Below are 22,032 nucleotides of genomic sequence, written 5' to 3'. Positions count from 1 at the left end.
GGTTAAGTGTAAAAGCCAATTCAATTTGGATCCGCAGGATTTAAACCGCCGATGACTATCTGAGAAAAGGAGAGACGTGGCGTGGCACATAGACAACAAGAACGTGAAAATCACAGTTTGGAACGGAACACTGGCCCAGGCTCAAATTGATCTCCAACATTATTTTTCTCTCAGTCTTTTCATTCTCAGCCACTTACCGAAAAAGGCAATATTATGAGACATGCCCTGATCTCGTATAAAAATATGACTTGGACTGGGCCTGTAATTATGTTGAGATGGTAAGAGTTATCATCAGTTGAATGTGTTGGATAGGATTAAAGGAAGTTGTACTTTTTTGTCCAAATGTATGACCTCTCTTGATATATGGTAGTAAAATAACAGAAGGGATGATCTCTCATATCCAAGACTAATACGAAACAGCTTTTTTCTGGCCTGTAGGCCTGCAGAATATTCATCCTTACTTCACAGCACAATGATTCATACGTTTTTACAAAAGCAGAATTCTCTGAAAATGCATTCTGGTTGCCGGGGACGAAAGTTCTCTAGTAGTTTGTCCAAAAAATAACTGATATTAATTGAAAACCTGACTTTCTGTAATTTCAAAAGGGACCTCGGCGCCCACAACAATTATGAAATGCAACAGCTGGTTTCTTTACTTTGTAGAATGCCCTGTCTTGGAGTTTGAACATTGTGCATATTGCTAAATAACATGGTTCCAGTTTCTTTACCGTGACATTTATTTTTGGGAATCGTCTTGGTAACAGTAATGAAAATAAAGACCCGTCAACAGTATCAGATGTACATCCTCCGGGAGGTCATTACTTTATGATGTGGTATGTTCAGAATGAGATGCCATCCACAAACGATTCACCAGTCTCAAAGACGCTTCCTTGGGTGCCTTGTGTCAGTCAGTCAACCCTTTGCTTTAGGTACATATCACAGGAGGCTTCTGAGGGCAGGACGGCTCATAATAATGGCTGAAGCGAACTGAATGGAAACCATGTACAGTGCATTCGGAAAGTATTCAGACCCTGTGACTTTTTACACATTTTATTACGTTACAGCCTTATTCTATTATTACGTTACAACCTTATTCCCCTCATCAATCTACACACAATACCCCTTAATGACAAAGCCAAAACAGGTCTCTAGACATTTTTGCAAATGTATTCAAAATAAAAACCAAAATATAACATTTACATAAGTATTCAGACCCTTTACTCAGTACTTTGTTGAAGCACCTTTGGCAGTGATTACAGCCTTGAGTCTTCTTGGGTATGACGTTACAAGCGTGGCACACCTGTATTTGGGGAGTTTCTCCCATTCTTCTCTGCAGATCCTCTCAAGCTCTCTCAGGTTGGATGGGGAGCGTCGCTGCACAGCTATTTTCAGGTTTTTCAAGAGATGTTTGATCAGGTTTAAGTCTGGCCTCTGGCTGTGCCACTCAAGGACATTCAGAGACTTGTCCTGAAGCCACTCCTGTGTTGTCTTGGCTGTGTGCTTATGGTCGCCCCAGTCTGAGGTCCTGAGCGCTCTGGAGCAGGTTTTCATCAAGGATTTCTCTGTACTTTGCTCTGTTCATCTTTCCCTCGATCCTGACTAGTCTTCCAGTCCCTGCTACTGAAAAACATCCCCACAGCATAATGCTGCCTCCACTATGCTTCACTGTAGGGATGGTGCCATGTTTCCTCCAGACGTGACGCTTGGTATTCAGGCCAAAGAGTTCAATCTTGGTTTCATCAGACCAGAGAATCTTTTTTCTCATGGTCTGAGTCCTTAAAGTGCCTTTTGGCAAACTCCAAGTGGGCTGTCATGTGCCTTTTACAGAGGATTGGCTTCTGTGTGGCCACTCTACCATAAAGACCTGATTGGTGGAGTGCTGCAGATATGGTTGTCCTTCTGGAAGGTTCTCATATTTCCACAGAGGAACTGTGGAGCTCTGTCAGAGTGACCATCGGGTTCTTGGTCACCTCCCTGACCAAGGCCCGTCTCCCCTGATTGCTCAGTTTGGCCGGGCGGCCAGCTCTAGGAAGAGTCTTGGTGGTTCGGCCTGTGTATTATTGGGGACCAACAATGCTGCAGAAATGTTTCGGGACCCTTTCCCAGATCTGTGCCTCGACACAATCCTGTCTCAGAGCTCTACGAACAATTCCTTTCACCTCATGGCTTAATTTTTGCTCTGACATGCACTGTCAACTGTGGGACCTTATATAGACAGGTGTGTGCCTTTCCAAATCATGTCCAATCAATATAATTTAACACAGGGACTCCAGTCAAGTTGTAGAAACATTTCAAGGATGAGCAAAATTTACCCCATTACCCTTTTTTTGGACAAGCTAAGTTTCAAAGCTGTAATGTTTACATTTATTCAGATTATTTCCAGGGATACAGAACATATTGAAATATATGTAGATATCTTTGTTAGAAAGAATACTATATTTTCCTTGACATAATAAGGCTGAATGTAAAGAATTGTTCAATATACCCCACTCTCCCATATACGTAAGTTATTTGTTATTTTTACTATGTAAAAGGTTGATTGGGATACCAAAAGCTGTTTACAGACACACTGCCTTACACCCACTTTTGCCAACAAACGTCCAGCCACCAACCTACATGTGACCTGTCATCTGGCATGTGACAGGTCTGCGGTGTTTGTCTCCCCTGTGGCAACATGGTGCTAACATTAGCTAGAGTAGTGTTACTCCACTTTTTCCCACTCTTGAAAAATTGCAGCGTTGAGAGGCACCAAAGTGAGAAATACAAGTGCAAACAGCTTCGTTCCCTCCAACACTGCTGAAATACACCATACTGCCAAGAGACTAGCTGGGTACAGTATAATTCAGCCTTTGGCTCCCTGTGCTATTAAGCTGTCAAATATAAAACCCAACAGTATAATGACTATTGTTTTCTGCCTAGATGCAATACTTTAAAGCGACTCATAAAGAGCCACAATCATTTATTTCCAGACTTTTATTATGTATTTTCACCTTTTTATGTTGCAATAACAAACATTTATTTGAATAATGATTTTAAAAATAAAGAGGGTAAAAAGTATTTTTATTGGCATACGACAATTTAAAAAATAATCTTAATCCAAACCACATGAAGACAAACATTTGATACAACGAAACTCAAAAGCACCACCATAAAGCTCTGAGAATTTTCATAATTTTGTGGTGGAATTGGACACTACAATTATCTTTGAAATGATAGGCTAACTGTAAACATTTTGAATAATCAAATGCAACTGGTTGGCCATGAACAATAATCAGAAATTGTATCTAACGGACATATATAAAGGCAATAGCTCCTTCGATTAGTCAAATCAAATGTACTTGTAATAGCGTAAAGTGCTGAGATAGGAAGATTTATGGTACGTTTTAAACTTGTTAATTAACCTCTATATCTGCCGCTCATCCTTACTGAACCCTGTTCCTCCTGTCTGTCTGCTTTAGCTGTTTATCTGTTCGATTGTCTGGCTGCAGCTCCCAGCTTTCTCTGAGATTTTTCTACTGTCGATCACAGCGAAGCAGACAGTCTGACTGCCTAAAGCCCTGGCTGGTGTACAGAAACTCAACCTTTCTCAGGAGTTAGGTTAAATTAAAGGATTTAGTAGTACGCTGATCTAGGATCAGGCTTCCTGTGACAATGCACACCTGTACATTGGAACCGTCATGAGATCTGAAGCTGGTCTTCTTTCTCAAAACACTGACGGATCATCATCGTCTCCACACAAGTGTAATTACTGTCATCGAGAAAAGGTTGTTGCTTAATTATGTTAACACTATAATCTGCTTGCTGCTGGTTGGCTTTGGTAAGCTCAGGTAACATGTGGGTGTGTTGGGTCTGTTGACTAGATGAAACCACACCAGATAACACGATGGGACTGTTTGGGGACGGCGATGTAAGACGACATGCTTCAGCATGTATTGTAACGGTATCAATTCAAGTCAATATTGTTCAAGTCAAGGGCGCAACTTTCACTGGGGGGGGCATGTCCCACATTCTGAAATTGCATTTTTGTCCCCCCCAGTTTTATCATTGGAATGTGATACAAAACCAGACAACAGTGTGTTTTTAGGACCATGCGGACGCCTCCGAGCGGTCGGGTACGCTGTTTGGAGTATTTATCCGACTGGATAACAAAAAAACGAACAAAAATTATTATGTCCCCCCACTTCTAAAACCAAAGTTGCGCCCCTGGTGGGAGACGGTTATGTAAAAGGACATGCTTCAGCCTGTATTGTAACGGTATCAGTGTACTCAATCGGAGACTGTTTGTTCAAGTCAATATCAAACTGTCTTAGATTGCCTGTTTATCTCATATTCCCCTTGTGTAACAGTTCATTAAAACAATTTCCGTGCCCATTTGTTGTTAGTCGGACTCCCATGTTATAGGTGCACAGATTTGTTTTTAACATGGCCCGTAGCTCTTATGTTCTTCAGAGTCAACATTTCTGGGAAATATTTAGAGCTGCACTTTACATGGGAAGGAGGGGACATTTTGTTCTTCGCCGTCGCTTGGGGAGATGGTTTTCTCTTTGTGGCGGCTCAGTACAATGGTTTTCGGTGGTTTCCCCCCGTTGACCACAGACACTTTGCTCACTTTCTCAAGGCGGAATTCCAGGCCCAGCGGCCAAGGCCTCCTCCGCATAGTGACTGAGCATCAAAACATGCCCAATATGCATCACATCTGCCCCCAACAACTCCCATGGGGACGGCATGTTGGCGAGTCAGTTGGAGATGACGTTCTCCAGACCTGGTCTTAGCTTCTCAACTTGTGAGTGTAGCCCAAAACGCCATAACAAATGTGTTTCTCTGTACCACAATTAGGCCTCAGACTGCAATTTCCAACTAAATATTGCGGCTGGAGACTTGAAGTGCAATTGTGAAGGACATCATGAGCCTTCTACGTTCTGTTAAATTAGAATTGACATATCCTGATTTGGCTTTGGCTTACACTTAAATAAACGACTCTCCGATTGTTGCCACTTTTATTCGGGTTAACCTACTGGAGTTCATTAAGCGTGGGTGTGCTGACAGACCAATAGACCTCCATGAAGTCTAAATGGAGTAGGGACGTCCAAAGGATCCCGGATAGCAAGGACCGTCTGAAAACTAGACTAGTGGTGGAGCTGGCTAGCCATTCTTAGTATCTAGTTAGCTAGTCATCTAGTGACATTGAAAGCTAGCTATGTTAGCACCTGGTACTGTTCTAGTCTCACATAGTTAACGTTAGATTACTTTGTGAATGTTGAAATAGTTATGCAAGTGCGTGAACCAAGGTACTTGTCAGCAAACTAAATGGATTGGAGTCTGTTATGCAAATACACTTGTCCCATACAGGCCTACATTTCTCATCACTCACCCTTCATCGGTGCCATCTCATTCAGTCACCTAAACCCAGGGTTTCCCAAACTCGGTCCTCGGGACCCCAAGAGGGGCACGTTTTGGTGTTTGCCCTAGCACTACACAGCTGATTGAGATAATCAACTAATCATCAAGCTTTGATCATTTGAATCAGCTGTGTAGTGTTACGGAAAAATATTAAGTGTGAACCCCAGAGGACAGAGTTTGGGAAACACTGATAACCATCTTCTCTCACACAGTATCTAGCCAACCATATGTCAATACACCATCAGCCCATCCTCCATCAGTATAGCCTCTCATTTGTACAAGTGGACTAAGAGATTTACTACAGCTCAAGTCTTTCACACCTAATCAGTCTTCATAGTGGAGGGTTATACCCAGGACTTCCCAGCTGGCATGCATTATAACATTGGCTTACATACGCTTGCATACACACACCCAAATGCTTGCATACACACACATGCATGCACAGTACACACACACACACACACACACACACACACACACACACACACACACACACACACACACACACACACACACACACACACACACACACACACACACACACACACACACACACACACACACACACACACACACTATTATAGCGTAGGTAGACACAGTGTGTGGTTAAATAACCCTGTCAGAGTGACAGTGGGATCTCTGCTTGCACATGGATCCTATTTGTAAAGCTGGAGCCAACAGGGCCCTCTAGTTGTATCTCCTTATGAATAATTTTCAGTCTCGTTGTCAGTGACACATCGCTCCAAACCAGTGCCGTTGTTGGTGCTGATGAATACTTTGTCCGTGTCTGTCAGACCAAGAAAAACAGACACCTCGCTGCATGTGCATGGCTGCTGTGCTGAGATGGATCTAGTTCAAATAAACGACCGAAAAAGTAGGCTATACTGTAGGTGCCAACTGACCTAAACATCTTACCTCCATATGGGATTGGTGTGTTTCTCAGGGAGGGTTCTTCTTCTCTGTTCTAGAGAGTGAGAGGGTTCTTCTTCTCTGTTCTAGAGAGTGAGAGGGTTCTTCTTCTCTTTTCTAGCGAGTGAGAGGATTCTTCTCTTTTCTAGAGAGTGAGAGGGTTCTTCTTCTCTTTTCTAGAGAGTGAACAGGATCTTCTTCTCTCTTCTAGAGATGGATAGGGTTCATCTTATTCTCTTTCCTAGAGAGTGAGAGGATTCTTCTTCTCTTTTCTAGAGAGTGAGAGGGTTCTTCTTCTCTGTTCTAGAGAGTGAGAGGGTTCTTCTTCTCTTTCTAGAGAGTGAGAGGGTTCTTCTTCTCTTTTCTAGAGTGAGAGAATTCTTCTTCTCTTTTCTAGAGAGTGAGATGATTCTTCTTCTCTTTTCTAGAGAGTGAGAGGGTTCTTCTTCTCTTTTCTAGAGAGTGAGAGGATTCTTCTTCTCTTTTCTAGAGAGTGAGAGGGTTCTTCTCTTTCTAGAGTGCGAGAGGGTTCTTCTTCTTCTCTCTTCTAGAGAGTGAACAGGTTCTTCTTCTCTCTTCTAGAGATGGATAGGGTTCTTCTTCTCTCTTCTAGAGAGTGAGAGGGTTCTTCTTTTTCTAGAGAGTGAGAGGGTTCTTGTTCTTCAATTTTCTAGAGAGTGAGAGGGTTCTTCTATTTTCTAGAGAGTGAGAGGGTTCTTCTCTTTTCTAGAGAGTGAGAGGGTTCTTCTTCACTTTTCTAGAGAGTGAGAGGGTTCTTCTTCTCTTTTCTAGAGAGTGAGAGGGTTCTTCTTCTCTTTTCTAGAGAGTGAGTGTATTTGAATCACTGTACCAATATGGAGCATAATTCCACCACAACAAGAGACAAGAACAACAGCAAAATAACACGTGTGCTTTGTATATCCCCTTTTATAACTAATATATTCAGCCTCTACCTGTTCCTGAGGCGTGTTTTAGTTTTCTACTGTCCTGAAGCTCCCAATCTCAGGCCAATTATTTCAGGTTGGAAGTCAGAAATAAATCAGTTGATGGTCGATGCCAAGTTTACCTCAAACAATATTAAAGGCAGAATCTGCAGTCATACTGTAGTTGAATGATTTAGCGAAGACAATATCTGCCCTCATGCTGTGGATTATCTTGTCATTGGATGTCATAGGTTTCTTCATAGGTTCCTGGCTTCTAGGGAGTTTCTCCTAGCCACTGTGCTTCTGTGTCTGCATTGCTTACAGGTTGATGTTTATTGTCCTGAATCTTGGCCTGGAGGCAGAACTGAGCGATTTTCACTAGATGGCCCAGTTGCAAAGTCAAAATATTGTAAATATTAATGAAAACAAAAATGTGCTTTTCAGGTCTTCATTTAAGGTTAAGGTTAGGCATTAGGGTTAGCAGTGTGGTTAAGGTTAGGTTTAACATAATATTTTATGACTTGAAACCTGTTCCAGCTAGTGATCACTCTGCAGAGCTGCAGAGGATGGATGGATGGATGGATGGATGGATGGATGGATGGATGGATGGATGGATGGATGGATGGATGGATGGATGGATGGATGGATGGATGGATGGATGGATGGATGGATGGATGGATGGATGGATGGATGGATGGATGATGGAGATTGGATGGATGGATGATACATAAAGCGGAGGGAAAAGGATGAGTGATTTATAATGTTAATCATCCCAAGCAGCATCATTGGTCAGTTGAGACACAAAGAAGCCACTGATTAGATGTAAGTGGCGTGAAAGAAAGAGAGAGGGGGAGAGAGAGAGCGGGGGATAGGGAGAGGGAGAGGGAGAGCAAGAGCGAGAGAGAGAGAGAGAGAGAGAGAGAGAGAGAGAAGGGGAGAGAGAGAAGGGGAGAGAGAGAGAGGGAGAGAGAAGGGGAGAGAGAGAGTGATAGAGAGAGAGAGAGAGAGAGGCGTAGACTACCTCACCAGTCACCACACAATGGTAAAGAAGAGAAGATTGAGATGAGCTCATGCTGTGGCCAAGATAAAGTCTTTGCTAATTGAACGGAAGGGCTTAGAACTGAAAGGACTGCTCTTTCTTTAGTCTCTCGTTTGTTCCGGAAACTTCTTTGATGTCTCTGTGTACAGTAATGGATGTTGGACCAAAGACACATAACAGGAAGTTATCTTTTGGAATAGTCTCCTCTGAAAGACCATCCAGTTTTACCTCATCTTCCATTACCACCGTTAGCATAGAATTGCGTAGGTTTCGGCTTCACGATGGTGAAATTGGAAACATACCTCTAGTCGCTGGGCACGCCGCTCTCTTTCTTTTTAAGTTCCTCCTTCCTTTTTAATGTGGGCTTTCGAGGGGAGAAGACATAACAGGCGTTCGCAGGTCAAAGTTAACACCTTGAACCATCTGGACAGAGAGCATATCCAACCAATAAAAACATCAAGGCCCACGAGGGATTATAGTCTGACTGTAGTAAAAAACATCCCACCTCTCTGTTAGGAGGATTAGTGTGTGTGTGTGTGTGTGTGTGTGTGTGTGTGTGTGTGTGTGTGTGTGTGTGTGTGTGTGTGTGTGTGTGTGTGTGTGTGTGTGTGTGTGTGTGTGTGTGTGTGTGTGTGTGTGTGTGTGACCCATGGAATATAGACAAAATAGAGAACGAACAGTAAGAGTGGGCATTTCACTGAAAGGTGTTTTTTTTTTTTTTTTTGAAGAGTGAAGTGTCCATTTGTGTCAGTATACTTCTCTTTGTATGGATGTTTTCCTACTAGACATACTAGATGCCGTCTTCAAATGATTATATAGACACAGGTAAGAGCCAAAATAAAGGAAACAGCAACGTAAACTCTTAATAAGGTGTTGGGCACCACGATCTAGAACAGCTTCAATGCATCTTGGCATAGATTCTACAAGTGTCTGGAACTCTACTGGAGGGATGCAACACCATTCTTCCATGAGAAATTCCATCATTTGGTATTTTGTTGATGGTGGTGGAAAATGCTGTCTCAGGCTCCGCTCCAGAATCTCCCATAAGTGTTTAATTGTTTTGAGATCTGGTGGCTGAGATGGCCAGGGCATATAGTTTACATCGTTTTCATGCTCATCAAACCATTACGTCACCACTCGTGCCCTGTGGATGGGGGCATTATCATCCTATGGGGGCATCGCCATGGTAGCCAAAATAATGGCCTGCCCAGCATGATGGGATGTTAATTGCTTAATTAACTCAGGGACCACACCTGTGTGGAAGCACCTGCTTTCAATATACTTTGTATCCCTCATTTATTCAAGTGTTCCATTATTTTGGCAGTTACCTGTACGCACTGCAGCCTATATTAATTAATCACAGTGAGGAGATTCAGCTCACCAACACACTACCTTTTACAGTACCTCCTCAACATGTTTTTGTCTTTAGTGTGTGTGTGTGTGTGTGTGTGTGTGTGTGTGTGTGTGTGTGTGTGTGTGTGTGTGTGTGTGTGTGTGTGTGTGTGTGTGTGTGTGTGTGTGTGTGTGTGTGTGTGTGTGTGTGTGTGGTCACAGGTGGCTGAAATGTGTTGTTTACCGCTGCATCTGTTTCCTGTATGTCCCTAACCATGGTCACACCCAAAGACTCACATTTTCCCAGTCGCCCGACCGCATCACTTCCTGTATCTAGTGTCTGTAACTGACCTCAATGACTTTGGTAGGCAGTGGTATCTATCTTCTCTGGCCTGGCTATAGCGTGCATCATGGGATACGACCGTCTTGTGTGCGTGTTGGAGATAACAGTATGACTTCGGTCCTAAGGAGGCTGTGGCCAAAGCCTCAAAATGGGGTGTGGAATTCCTCTTTTGGCTAAATGGTGGTCTGTGTTGATTGCATGCTTACTCATAGTTGACTGTTCCCCCTCCCCTTCACCAAGATATATCATTGTCCATATCTTCTAGGACATTTTTCCCCAAGTATAAGTTTTTCACATTTTTTTGTCCAAACCTCAAAATATCCCAACACCGACTCACATATTTCGGTGACCCATGACTGAACTGGATCAAAATACACATTGAAGTAACAGAGGGGGTATTCACAGTCACACACGGATTCTTGCGGTAGCGAGTGAATTGTGGGTATATTTCATTTGAAATGTGTCTCACAATTCTTCCCCTGACACCCTGAAGGTCTTCTGGAGTCAATTGTCGCCTCAACAAAGTGTCAGCACTCTCAAAGAAAGACTCTCAATAAACCCACAGTCGCTTCTTCTGCCATATTAACTGTCCTGGCTTCAGGCATTGAGTGGCGGTTAGGCTAGGGTACAAACATTCACTCATTGAGAGAATGTTACTTAATTGAAATGAATGATTATTACCTCTGTAGCTCGGTTGGTAGAGCATGGGGATTGCAATTCCAGGAATGTGGGTTCGATTCCCAGGACCACCCTAAATGTATGCGTGACAGTAAATCGCTTTTGGTGGATATAATGTAGGCTAATGTTCTCAGTAGTGGGTGATCATGAAGTTAAGCATTGACTCATTGTACGACCAGACCTCATCCCTTTCATGCAGCTTTTTTCAAATCATCATTAGAGTTGCATCATGCAGCCTTAGAATGTATTAAAAATCCAAACATATAGTCCAACATTTGTATCACAACTAAAGTTGGATAAATAGCTCTAAATTAGGCATATAGTTGGACCTGCTTCTTTGTTAACCGCTCAACACAGAATCGCCCCATGTGCGCACTCCCTCAAATCGTTTGGAGAAAATATCCTTTCTATTTGATTCATCTTTGTTCAATTGTATTCTTCATACTATAAAATAATATAAAATAATGTCACGGAATTCTAAGCAAATCTTGTCTGCTAAATGAACTAGTGTAGCCCACAGACATCAGGGCCTAACATAAGGACAACTCAGAGTATGCTATTCTGTTCTTCTGAAATAAACTACATTTTCTTCATATCATATTTCTTTAGACCTGTCTAAAATAACTAATGGATTTATTGTGATGGTACTACTTAGTCACCTCTTTGAAAATCAGCCATAGAATGCCAACTATTTCATATAGTGTACCTACAGTACTTAAGTAACGCTAAGGGGTCACTAATGTGTTGGGGGAAGATCTAAAGGGGAATTTAGCTTATCGAAACCGACACTTGAAATCAGTATATGGGTCCCGCTCTGTGACTTTCCTGTCTGCTGTCAACATCACAGGTTTGGGGACAATGGCACATTGTGTGGTCGTCATTCAATCCCAGCGCTGCCATGCCGTAACATTGACACTGAGTGATGGCATAAAAATGATGTCACCGCGGCTGCCTTCGGGAAAAACAAAGACCTACCTAACTTAAGACATGGCAAATCTGATCTGTGGTCAGATTAAAGCCAGAGATCACTGGGAAGAAGAAAGACCTACCTACAGTAAAGACAATCTGATCTGTGGTCAGATTAAAGCTGTATGGATCACTAGGAAGAAACCCTAATAACGTACACAGCAATAAGGGACTCCAACTTCTCCTCTAGAGTGACGGAGTGGCAAAGATATTTTGTTGACTCTTTCTGGGGTTTGACCCCTCGCCGCCTCATGTCAAGATGCTCCAGAATGACTTTAGTTTACATACTTCTGAGCTGAGGGATGACATCTGCTTATTTAGTATCTCAATGTGACATGCACAGCAGAGGAGGCTGGTGGGAGGAGCTATAGGAGGACAGGCTCATTGTAATGGCTTGAATGGAATATTATATAACGATATCAAAAACATCAAACATATGGAAACCACATGTTTGACTCCATTCCATTTATTCCATTCCAGCCATTACAATGAGCCTGTCCTCCTATAACACCTCCCACCAGCCTCCTCTGATGTACAGTACCACTCCCAGAGTACTCTATCTTTACTGTCCCTCAGTAAGCTTACTGTAAAGAGGCCGATCATTTACTTCATGGTTTATTTGTTTTGTTTCATGGCACAAATACTGCATTATTTCTGCCTGCTGATTTGAAAAATGTCTCTGGACTCAGATGGAAACGAAGTAGTTGTACATTTTCTCCTACAGGGAGTAACAAAATGCATGCCTTGGTAATTGTTGTGGACATTTTTACCGAAGCCCTCTACAGTAAAGGGTTGTGAGTGTGTATAATAACACAGGACCAGCATCTATACTATACCACCATGTGTGCATACATGCATACATACTGTACATGCATACACGCACATGCATGCACGCACATGCATGCACGCTCACCCACTCACACACAGATAGATAGATCGATTTTTTTCTTACCCAATCAACACTCTTCACAACAATAATTACCCTTACATTGATCTGCAGCTGTCCACACACTGCCTGCCTGTAAGTCTTCCATTAACAATACCACAGCACGGTATTGTCACATTTTCGAGGTTGACCATTGATTCAATGGAATATTTGGAAAATCACAGTTTACCATGAGAACATGGTATTTATACGCTATTTTGGTCAAGAACTTCGTAAATCTCTCCCAAAGCGTTGCCCCCCCCCAATGCATGCTGGGATTTTGGAATACTATACATACCTGGCTACAAGCGCTTTTCAGTCACGCTCTAGTGTAGTCAATAGACAGGCGTGCATAAATGCTCTGCTTAGATATGTCAGACAGCCACGGTGCGGAACAGTATGACTTATTTTGGTTGTGGAGATGAACAAAAGTCTTACTAGTATCTCTATTTATCATTGCTCTCTATACTCCATCTGTAGACAGATACCATGAGGCTTTAGGTTTCATGTCCTTGTAAGGCTTTACTGTTCATCTAACGCATGAGACATCATCATGGAATACTACCAGTCTCCAAACGTCTTTTAATCTCTCATATCAATTGTCTGTAGGAGTGTATCAGTAAGAGGAGATCTTTCCCACTGAGGCAAAATCAACGTGGAAACAGATTGGATTTGCAAAAAGTCAACATAAGGGCATTCCGTCTTTTTTTTCACCCAACTTTTAACCTAACATTGTTGAATTCACGTTATCATTTTAACCAAATGTAAATGAAAACTAGAAGTTGAACTGACGTCTGTGCGCAGTGGGGTGTGTTCTTCAGAGACCTGCGACTCACTACTGTCACACTGCTGACCACAATGGTGGTATGTCAGTGTGTCTGCACAGCCCCAGGCAAGGCAGAGGAGAGGGCATCATCAGACAGCCGTTTGATTTAGAGTCAGGGGACGGCCTTTCGGGACACTTGATTATCAGAGCCCAGCTTTCATGTGGTCAGCGTTCTCGCTAAAGAGGGGTCACTGTTATCAATTCAATAATCTGAGGCATTTAACGGGAGAAACAGGGCGGCATTCTTGTTTCCGAAAGGCTTGACTCTTCGCAAATAGACCTAATCCATCTTCCTGGCAAATCAGAGGAATTAGCCCCGATAGGTAGGCAGCAGCATCTCTTTAAACAGAGCCACACACACACACACACTCCTTTTCAAAATGCCTCCAATTGAACTTCCTGGAATGTGCTCCACAATGTGAGAAGTCGGAGCTTGCGCAAGAAGTCGCCCGGTTTTTGATTAGAGTGGAGGAGGCTAACGATGCAAATCAGAGGAGCGGCAGGACATGTATGTAGTCTGGGTTACAGCCATGCAGAGGCTGGAACAATGACCCGTTTGAATGAATTGTACTGTAGTTCCACTGAGATGCTCAATCGCCTTAGAACGTACAGCTACTGTAAACACGTAGCCTATGGATAGGCTAACATATAGGACATGATATCAGTTACCAGCCATAGAAATACAAAAAATAACAGCACTATCTTCCACAATTAAACAAAACACAATTTTCCGTTGGAAGTGCATGAGATAACAGCTTTCTTAGCCTAACATGCAGCACATGTACAGTAGCAGCGTCCACGTAGCCTATGGATAAACAGACAGTATTCACTTAGAAATAGAAAGCATTTGAGTCATGGTTTATCAGTCCTTGTGGGCTTTAAATGGAATTGAGTGCCAAGCCTTAACAAGATGGCTGGCAGATGTAGTAGGAAGTGGTGGTGCCTCTCCAAAAACACAATGTGTTTCTGTCTAATCCGTCTACGTCTTTGTCTTCTTGGTGATAATAGTCAAGTATGAACAAGACCCTTTTGATGCTCTCTCCAGGATGTCGTCTTCACTACAGATGTAGGATCTTAATTTGATCACCCTGTTGCAGGATAACTTTCCTGTAATACAGGACACTTTAAACTTGTAGTGTATTAGAGGTTTAAAAAGGTTTCGGAAGTTTGTAATCTCCTCTTGTTTTTCCCTTACCGAAAATGTTTTGTCCTCTACAACAATCTCCATGAATTATAATCCACATAATAGTTCCCATTTACTGTCGCTACAGGATTATTTTCCTGCTGTAGAAAACTGGCTCAAATTTAAGATCCTACATCTGTAACTGCCATCTGCCCACTCTCCTTTTCTCCGGTTAGCGAAGAAAACGGAGGACTTGACTTTCCCCTCTTAATATTGCCAATTTCAATGATTCATTAATAATTTTTCTTATTCTGTGGTCCTGATAGGCTACATTTAGTAAGGGATGTATGTTGCAGCTGACGCACGTAGTTGTTGCTTATTGTTTTTCATTTGGCAGGAGTTGAAACAAAACCCATTTCACATCATGTAGTTCTTATCTGGATTTCACAAGAAAAATGAATAACTCAGTCAAATAATACTGGAAACCACATGCTTGGTTTTTCCTACTTTTTATGGAAAGACATTTCCAGACAGGCCGTCAACAACGGAATAAGTGATTTGACTCCACTCATAGAAATACAAAAAACAACATTTTTATCCGCAATTAAACTTAAGAAAATATTCTCTATTGGAATTACATGGGATAATGGCTTTCTTCTTCCAGGATCTCATTATGGTTCACGTTCCGGAATCAAACATGTTTGTCCTTCCTTTAATGGCCAACTGTGCTACAAATGTTTAGCCACCTGCTGAAACGACTCGGCCATCAAACGGTTCAAACCGCGTCATCATCATCCCGTCTGCTTGGACCACAGAGGTGGTGGTGTATACACTACAGGAGACAGACAGACCGTTTGGATCATTTGTTTATCGTCTAGCTGGCCTGGGTGTGGCCAGCCCATCTGCAGGAAACTCAATGACTCACATCAAAGTCATACATCAAAAAGAGAGCTACATTTTCTCTGGGTTTGACTTTGACCACACCAGCGACCAACCCCAGCGTCACCACGCCTGATTTATAGACGTCTCGTCTGGACCCAACTGTGGGGATGGGGAACGCTGCTTTTACAACTGCACAGGTCACAAGCCTTCTGATTCAACTCCCCTCAATCCAAGTCAGAGATAGTCAGGGTGGACTCCAGGCAGCATACTGGGCCAGTCGACCTGCCCTTGCCCCCTGACGTTTTTGGGATTGATACGTGGGTGATTGTGTCCGACGTGGAGGGTGGGGGAGGCGAAACCCAACCCAACCCAACCCAAGGCAATACATGCTGTGTGATCCATTAATAAGAACCAGTTCCGATGTCCTGGGTCGAGAAGGTTTACAACAACATGGATTGCATCCAAGACCTTAACCACAATTACTTAACCAAGTTCCCAGTATTTGAATCTCCCAGTCAGTGGAATGCTTTAAAAGCAAACATAAAAGCATCATGTCATTCATTTCCTCAACCCCTCCCCCCACCCATACATGGTAACGCTTATTTCCATATGATGATTACAGATTGGAGACATATTGTTTGTTTAGAACCACAGACTGACAACCAGCTGTGAACGAGAAGAGGCAGCCTGCTGTAAATTCTGTAAGTCAACACACCGGCCGGCAGTCTCTGGGTATACATTATGTACGTACCCTTATGTTGTTGTTTGGAATATATATGGATTTTACTGTATAGCCTGTGACTTCAGCAGACAGATTCAAATGAGGATGGAAAATAATGCTGAGAGAAGTGATTTGTACTGTTAGTGACCCCCGAGGGAAAGTTTGCACCTGCCTCATTAATTGGCAGATATGACCACCTTGGTCATGGACTGTAAGGCCGATGTTTCTCATGTTGCCATGACTCCATTGGGCTGGAGCTGGTCCAGTTATGGTCTGGCATAGAGAGAGAGGGACTCTCTACCTGGTATTGGATTCTTCCTTCAATCTTTGACTTCCAAATTGTAATCAAAAACAACGAGGCCTGCCTTCTCTGTTGTCAATTTGTCTCCACATATCGTTTTACAGATGGTTTGAAGCTGTTCAATCGATAAATCGCCAGGACTAAATAACTTTTCGTTATGTGAGAGTATAAACATGGTGGTCAAAACTCAATGACCTTATGATCGCTGGGGTGATGATAGAATCTCAGAACACCAACACTGGTCCAAACATTCCGTCTGGCCAAATCAACAGGCCAAGAAAACAATTACCCCGGTTAGCACCGGCCAACTGCTTTTACACTGCATACTCGTCAATCGTCGCTGCTGTGAAGCACTCCCAAACCTGCTGTTTCCTTAAAATACCATTTTTGGGGGCATGAAATCTTCATGAAATCTTTTTTTCCCTAGGGACTTGCCCAGCATTGCGTCGAAGAGGAGCCAGGGCACCAGATCAACCTCACAGCTATCTCCAAAACATCTAAATAACCTCCAGATAGCCCTGTCCAAAACCTCTAAATAGCCTCCAGATAGCCCTGTCCAAAACATCTAAATAGCCTCCAGATAGCCCTGTCCAAAACCTCTAAATAACCTCCAGATAGCCCTCTCCAAAACCTCTAAATAACCTCCAGATAGCCCTGTCCAAAACCTCTAAATAACCTCCAGATAGCCCTCTCCAAAACCTCTAAATAACCTCCAGATAGCCCTGTCCAAAACATCTAAATAACCTCCAGATAGCCCTCTCCAAAACATCTAAATATCCTCCAGATAGCCCTGTCCAAAACATCTAAATAACCTCCAGATAGCCCTGTCCAAAACCTCTAAATAACCTCCAGATAGCCCTCTCCAAAACCTCTAAATAATCTCCAGATAGCCCTGTCCAAAACCTCTAAATTATCTCCAGATAGCCCTCTCCAAAACCTCTAAATAATCTCCAGATAGCCCTCTCCAAAACATCTAAATATCCTCCAGATAGCCTTGTCCAAAACCTCTAAATAACCTCCAGATAGCCCTGTCCAAAACCTCTAAATAACCTCCAGATAGCCCTGTCCAAAACCTCTAAATAGCCTCCAGATAGCCCTCTCCAAAACCTCTAAATAACCTCCAGATAGCCCTGTCCAAAACATCTAAATAACCTCCAGATAGCCCTCTCCAAAACATCTAAATATCCTCCAGATAGCCTTGTCCAAAACCTCTAAATAACCTCCAGATAGCCCTGTCCAAAACCTCTAAATAGCCTCCAGATAGCCCTGTCCAAAACCTCTAAATAACCTCCAGATAGCCCTCTCCAAAACCTCTAAATAACCTCCAGATAGCCCTGTCCAAAACCTACAAATAACCTTCAGATAGCCTTGTCCAAAACCTCTAAATAACCTCCAGATAGCCCTGTCCAAAACCTCTAAATAACCTCCAGATAGCCCTGTCCAAAACCTCTAAATAGCCTCCAGATAGCCCTGTCCAAAACCTCTAAATAACCTCCAGATAGCCCTCTCCAAAACCTCTAAATAACCTCCAGATAGCCCTGTCCAAAACCTCTAAATAACCTCCAGATAGCCCTCTCCAAAACCTCTAAATAACTCCAGATAGCCCTGTCCAAAACCTCTAAATAACCTCCAGATAGCCCTCTCCAAAACATCTAAATATCCTCCAGATAGCCTTGTCCAAAACCTCTAAATAACCTCCAGATATCCCTGTCCCAAACCTCTAAATAACCTCCAGATAGCCCTGTCCAAAACCTCTAAATAACCCCCAGATAGCCCTCTCCAAAACATCTAAATAACCTCCAGATAGCCCTCTCCAAAACCTCTAAATAACCTCCAGATAGCCCTGTCCAAAACCTCTAAATAACCTCCAGGTGGCCCTGTCCAAAACCTCTAAATAACCTCCAGATGGCCCTCTCCAAAACATCTAAATAACCTCCAGATAGCTCTGTCAAAATCCTATAAATAACCTCCAGATAGCCCCCTCCAAAACCTCTAAATAACCTCCAGATAGCCCTGTCCAAAACCTCTAAATAACCTCCAGATAGCCCCCTCCAAAACCTCTAAATAACCTCCAGATAGCCCTGTCCAAAACCTCTAAATAACCTCCAGATAGCCCTGTCCAAAACCTCTAAATAACCTCCAGATAGCCCTGTCCAAAACCTCTAAATAACCTCCAGATAGACCTGTCCAAAACATCTAAATAACCTCCAGATAGCCCTGTCCAAAACATCTAAATAACCTCCAGATAGCCCTCTCCAAAACATCTAAATAACCTCCAGATAGCCCTGTCCAAAACATCTAAATAACCTCCAGGTGGCCCTGTCCAAAACCTCTAAATAACCTCCAGATAGCCCTCTCCAAAACCTCTAAATAACCTCCAGATAGCCCTGTCCAAAACCTCTAAATAACCTCCAGATAGCCCTGTCCAAAACATCTAAATAACCTCCAGATAGCCCTCTCCAAAACATCTAAATATCCTCCAGATAGCCCTGTCCAAAACCTATAAATAACCTCCAGATAGCCCTCTCCAAAACCTCTAAATAACCTCCAGATAGCCCTGTCCAAAACCTCTAAATAACCTCCAGATAGCCCTCTCCAAAACATCTAAATAACCTCCAGATAGCCCTGTCCAAAACATCTAAATAACCTCCAGATAGCCCTGTCCAAAACCTCTAAATAACCTCCAGATAGCCCTGTCCAAAACATCTAAATAACCTCCAGATAGCCCTCTCCAAAACCTCTAAATAACCTCCAGATAGCCCTGTCCAAAACCTCTAAATTATCTCCAGATAGACCTGTCCAAAACATCTAAATAACCTCCAGATAGCCCTGTCCAAAACCTCTAAATAACCTCCAGATAGCCCTGTCCAAAACCTCTAAATAACCTCCAGATAGCCCTCTCCAAAACCTCTAAATAACCTCCAGATAGCCCTCTCCAAAACATCTAAATAACCTCCAGATAGCCCTGTCCAAAACATCTAAATAACCTCCAGATAGCCCTGTCCAAAACCGCTAAATAACCTCCAGATAGCCCTCTCCAAAACCTCTAAATAACCTCCAGATAGCCCTGTCCAAAACCGCTAAATAACCTCCAGATAGCCCTCTCCAAAACCTCTAAATATCCTCCAGATAGCCCTCTCCAAAACCTCTAAATAACCTCCAGATAGCCCTGTCCAAAACCTCTAAATAACCTCCAGATAGCCCTGTCCAAAACATCTAAATAACCTCCAGATAGCCCTGTCCAAAACATCTAAATAACCTCCAGATAGCCCTCTCCAAAACCTCTAAATAACCTCCAGATAGCCCTGTCCAAAACCTCTAAATAACCTCCAGATAGCCCTCTCCAAAGAAAAAAACAGGTTTTTAGAAATTTTAGCACATTTATGTAAATAAGGTATTTTTTGTTTTATTTGTCAACGCTTTGCTATGATACTTGAAATTGAGCTCAGGTGCATCCTGTTTCCATTGATCATCCTTGAGATGTTTCTACAACTGTGGTAAATTCAATTGATTGGGCATGATTTGGAAAGGCACACACCTGTCTATATAAGGTCCCACAGTGCATGTCAGAGCAAAAACCAAGCCATGAGGTCGAAGGAATTGTCCGTAGAGCTCAGAGACAGGATTGTGTCGAAGCACAGATCTGGGAAAGGGTCCCGAAAAATATCTGCAGCATTGAAGGTCCCCAAGAACACGGTGGGCTCCATCATTCTTAAATGGAAGAAGTTTGGAACCACCAAGACTCTCCCTAGAGCTGGAAGTTTGCCAAAAGGCACCTAAAAGGATGCAGACCATGAGAAACAAGATTTTTTGGTCTGATGAAACCAAGATTGAACTCTTTGGCCTGAATGCGAAGCATCACATCTGGAGGAAACCTGGCACCATCCCTATGGTGAAGCATGGTGGTGGCAGCATTATGCTGTGGCGATTTTTTTTAGCAGTAGGGACTGGGAGACTAGTCAAGATCGAGGGAAAGATGAACGGAGCAAAGTACAGAGAGATCTTTGATGAAAACCTGCTCCAGAGCGCTCAGGACCTCTGACTGAGGTGAAGGTTCACCTTTGAATAGGACAATAACTCTAAGCACACAGCCAAGACAACACAGGAGTGGCTTCGGGACAAGTCTCTGCATGTCCTTGAGTGGCCCAGCCAGAGCCCGGACTTGAACCCGATCAATCATCTCTGGAGAGTCCTGAAAATAGCTGTGCAGCGATGCTCCCCATCCAACCTGACAGAGCTTGAGAGGATCTGCAGAGAAGAATGGGAGAAACTCCCCAAATACAGGTGTACCAAGCTTATACCGTTATACCCAAGAAGACTCAAGGCTGTAATCCCTACAAAAGTACTGAGTAACGGGTCTGAATACTCATGTGAAATTTCCGGTTTTTATTTGTAATAAGTTTGCAAACATTTCTAAAAACCTGTTTTGGCTTTCTCATTATGGAGTATTGTGTGCAGATTGATGAGGGGGAAAAAACGATTTTATCAATTTTAGAATAAGGCTGTAATGGAACAACATGTCAAGCGGTCTGAATACTTTTCAAATGCACTGTATGTCATTCATTCATGGTGATGTTTGTGATTGAAATCCTCCTGGTGCTCTGGGCCACTTGTCTCTCGTCCCCGGGAGCTTTTTAAACTGTTTCAATGCAAAACATTGCTGGGGCTTTTAAAACAAAAGCCTAGAGAAACTGACAGATTCCAGCTGAGCAGTGCTTTGGATTTATGGGATAAATCATATTGGTATTACAGACAGTTGATGTTGTGAAGCTTTGTGTTCTTCACTTGGATGTTTGAGTGTGATCTGCCTTTAATTCAAACCACAAAAATAACTTCATAAAATCTACACTGCAGGGATAGTGTTACTTCAAAGTGCAAAAGTCTACGTTCTGGTTGGTTCCCCTTCCTGTTCTCTATTAAAAGCTGATGGTATTGACGCCTCTTGTCAAACAATGTCTTTTTCTTTTACAACTTCCCTGAGTATAAAGAGAGTTGTGAATAGTGCTGTAACCATCACACCATTCAAGGGCCTCAATGTCACTGTTATGATAGGCGTGTACAAAAATGCATTTGTTCATTCAATCAAACTAGAGTACAGGCCCATCACAGGAAGTATTCACTATTGTAATACATAATAGAAGCACAATACAATACACTTCCCTGATTGGCTGCTTGCCCAAACAAAAGAGGTTGGCACACTGGTTTGAGGCGTGTGAGGGATCACTTTTAAGGTCAGAAGTCTGTGTGTGTGTGTGTGTGTGTGTGTGTGTGTGTGTGTGTGTGTGTGTGTGTGTGTGTGTGTGTGTGTGTGTGTGTGTGTGTGTGTGTGTGTGTGTGTGTGTGTGTGTGTGTGTGTGTGTACTAGAGCATTACACACACCATAGAGTCAGAGACTTTGTGGGTGCAGCATGCTGGTTTCGGTAACAGGCTCTTCATCGTTTATGTTGATAAGGCAGCTGGAGTTCTTGATTAACATGGTTTCTGCTGGTGAATATTATGTTCCATTAATTATCTTTAGTGCCAGAAAAACATCCAGGTCACTGATAGATATAGGAGTGTCTGGTTGATGACGTTTGACTGATTTCTACAAATTCCCTTATCAGGAATGATTATGAATATTTGGTTTCTGGGCCCGTATTCACAAAGCATCTCAGAGTAGGAGTG

This window comes from Salvelinus namaycush, chromosome 42, assembly GCF_016432855.1.
Source record: "Salvelinus namaycush isolate Seneca chromosome 42, SaNama_1.0, whole genome shotgun sequence".
NCBI lineage: Eukaryota > Metazoa > Chordata > Actinopteri > Salmoniformes > Salmonidae > Salvelinus > Salvelinus namaycush.
This window is presented reverse-complemented; position numbering follows the sequence as displayed.